Raw genomic sequence first — 3,407 nt, forward strand, 5'->3', positions numbered from 1 at the left:
GGGGCATTTGAGCTGGGTGTGCTGAGGTCAGGTCTGTGTTCCCCTCTGGGAGGGGACACTTTTCTTGGTGGTGGTAGGTCCGAGGTGGCCTGGCTGTTCTTTGGAAGGAGATGTTGGGTGCAGGCTTCTGTAGTTCCAGTGCTGACACGTTTGGTTTTGTTCTGGAAGTTCTGGGTGAGTGGATAGGGATCTATGGGAGCAGAGGGTATTCCTAGGGGCCTCTTTCTTGGAGAGACTGAGACTGGGGCCTGTTCTCCGAGCCCTGAAGTATGAGAGCCGGCAGAACCCAACCCTATGTGTACTGCCTCCTACCTTCCTGAGTACCCTCTCCAGGGGCACTGCCCTGGCCCACTTCCTACCAGCCATGCACAGAGTCGCCCCTGGGGCCGCAGTCTCCATGCCCATTTCTGGTGTGGCACTGTAGGATCAGCACTGCTCTGTGAACTGCAAGGTTGGTGGTTCAAACCCACCAGCTTCTCCTCAGAAACCCTATACAGGATTGCTACAAGTTGCACCTGACTCAGGACACTAACAACAATAGCAGGGTCCCTTTCAGTCTGATTTTCCAAACTGTGATCTTGGCCTCATTTGAACTCCTCTTTCTGCCTAAATGCTTGACCCTCTGTACTACCCACGAGGAACCGTGGTGGGGCAGTGGTTAAGCGCTTGGTTCTAACCAAAAGGCGAGTAGAAACCCTATGGGGCAGTTGGATTCTATCCTGTTGGGTCGCTGTAAGTTGGAACCCACTGATTGGCAGCGCAGATGGTTTTAATGGGTTTTGTGGTACCCTCACTTCCTCTGTGCCCCTCACAGGCATTTCCGCCTTGATTTGAAAGTTTGGAGGGCTGTTCTTTTTGGAAAGATTGCTCACAGAGACTGTGGGGACTCCAGTGCAATCATTGCACCCCGAGAATACTGGTAATACCTGACACTAGCCTTCTTCACATGTATTGTGTGCCAGGTGTGGTGTTGAGTGTCTCCGAGGTGTCTCTGCATTCATTCCCCACAACAACCCAACCACATTGTCCCATAGGACAGATTGGGAAATTGACGTTCTGAGAGTCTGAGTGACTTGCCTGAGGTAACCTAGCCAGAAAGTGAAGTATGCCTACTTCCCTATCCTGTCCCACAAATGGAAGTGTGGCCAGCAAGCACAGGTTCTCAGTTCCAAATCCCCTGGGCCAAGTTACTGAGTTAAATACCATTTGCTTCCAAAGCTAACAGAGTTACTCTACACTGGGATAAAAAGGGAGTGGGTAGGTGGGTGGGAAACCACCATCAAATTCCCTTCTAGTCTCAAAAATGGAGGCAATTTATTTTTTCTGGCATTCCAATTACATAGACGTTTGTCTCCAGCTGTTTGTTCTGACACACTGTGTTCTCTCAGCTGCTGTTTCTCCTCTAACATTTGACACTGTAAGTCCACAAGTCTAGCAAGGTTGGGCTGGAGGGATCGTTAACTGGGAGCCTCTCAGGTGAACTCAAAGCTGGCTGCCCTCTGATGTTCCGCGGGTGGTCTGGAGGTGGGATGGGGGCTGGAGCTGCTGCGTCCCTTTCTCCTTCCACACTCTATTCCCCCCCTGCTCCTCTTCCCCCCTCCTTTCATCCACTCACCGCCACTCCACGTGCGAATGAAAACTCACCGTCTCAGACATATGTTCAGACAGTCATGGAAGTATGGCCAATACCCTCTTATGCTCTAACTGACCACCCTTGAGAACACAGATAGACCCTTCAGGGCGCCCTCCTTGAGCACCTCTTTGAGCCAAGATCCTTTCTAGAAACTCTCAGCAGAGGCTTAGTGGCCTTGACTCAGGATGCTGAAGAAGGGTTATCTGTGTAAGGTAAAGGTTAGGTGAAGAGAACCCTGCAGTTTTTTTCAGTGGTCTGCCATGCTGTCATTAAATGCTAAGAGACATGAGAGTACATCAGAGAGACCATCAGCCAAATCTCAAAGTAGGCAAAGTGGAGAGTTTAGCATTAGAGACCTAGGTTGGAGTCCTGATGCTGGTACTTTGTAACTGTGTGACCTTGGGCATGTTACATAACCTCTCTGATGTCTGGTTTCCCCATCCATAAACTGAAAGCACACATACCTTTCTCACCACCTTACTGAGAACATTAAACAAGATCCCATATGAGAAAGGGCTGACATTTTCTCAGTGAGTGCCAGAAACTAAATCTCATGAATTTACAGCTATAAGTAACAACTACACATGGAGCCCCAGGAAGGAACTTTTGAGGAAAAGGTAGTGCCTGTGATGGATGAATGATGGACCAGCCACCAGGCAGATCAGGATGAAGTGTTGTGACTGGGTCTCCTCCCTCTCTGACACTTCAGCCCTATCCCCTCATCCTGCACCCTTAAAAAAATTTTTTTCTTTTTTTTTTTTTTATTGTGCACTGGGTGATAGTTTACATGGGAGAACATCGGCTTTACACCATCATTTCATTGCAATGATCACTTTCTCCTCCATGCGTCATCATTCAGCAGTATTTGCTTCCATTCCCTCTAGTTTTTTTGGGGGAAGTTGGGGATATGTACACAAAAACACTCAGGAATATATAGTAATTTAAACAACCAAAGGGCACATTCTTCAAGGCTGCCTCCTGGCTGCCAGCACACAGTCCTTCTCTTTCCATGAGTATAGAGTCCTCAGCTGCTCTCTCTCTCCATGTCCTCATCTCTGTCTCCATCTCTGGTGCCGCTGCTTCTCTGGACAGGGTCCTACTCATCCTGCACTCTTAAAGAGTGAGGCCTGTGTGCACACCACCAGTTGCATCTACCATGTTGTGTGTGCCAACTGGATGCCAGACATCAGAGAGGTTATGTAGCATGTCCAAGGCCAAACAGCTAGGAAATACACATACATTATTTCTACTCAGTATCACACTAACCTCACAAGTTAGGACCACTTCCCCTACTCCACAATAGGGAAACTGAGGTCATGCTAGGAAATGCTGGAGCTCAGTTTCCAGACATGATCTCTTCAATGTCCAACTCTGAGCTCGCCAACTCTTAATGGGTGGCAGGGTCTGTGCCTGCCAGCTCCATGGGGCTTGCCCACTGCCCCGCACAGTGGCCTGAGCCTGGGAGGCCCCCAGCCAATGCTTCATGCAGAGCCTTGCCAGGAGCAAGTAGCCCTTTATATAAGCAGCTCAACTGCAGCACTGTGGAGGCACCATTGAGCTGCAGGAAGCCAATAACTTGCTGGTGGTGGTGAGGGGTGGGCTGGGCTGTGGGGGGGTGTCATCAGCTAGGAGCACCCCCAGTGCTGCGCCGCCAGCAAGGCCTGACACCGGGTTAAGTCGCTTGGCGGCATCTGGCTGCAGCTGGGAGTGCGCCTGGTTCCCATTTGGGCGCTGTGGTTTTGATTAGCTGTTCTGCGAGGCGGGCCTGTTGGTG

Source organism: Chrysochloris asiatica, unplaced genomic scaffold (genome assembly GCF_000296735.1).
Source record: "Chrysochloris asiatica unplaced genomic scaffold, ChrAsi1.0 scaffold00093, whole genome shotgun sequence".
NCBI lineage: Eukaryota > Metazoa > Chordata > Mammalia > Afrosoricida > Chrysochloridae > Chrysochloris > Chrysochloris asiatica.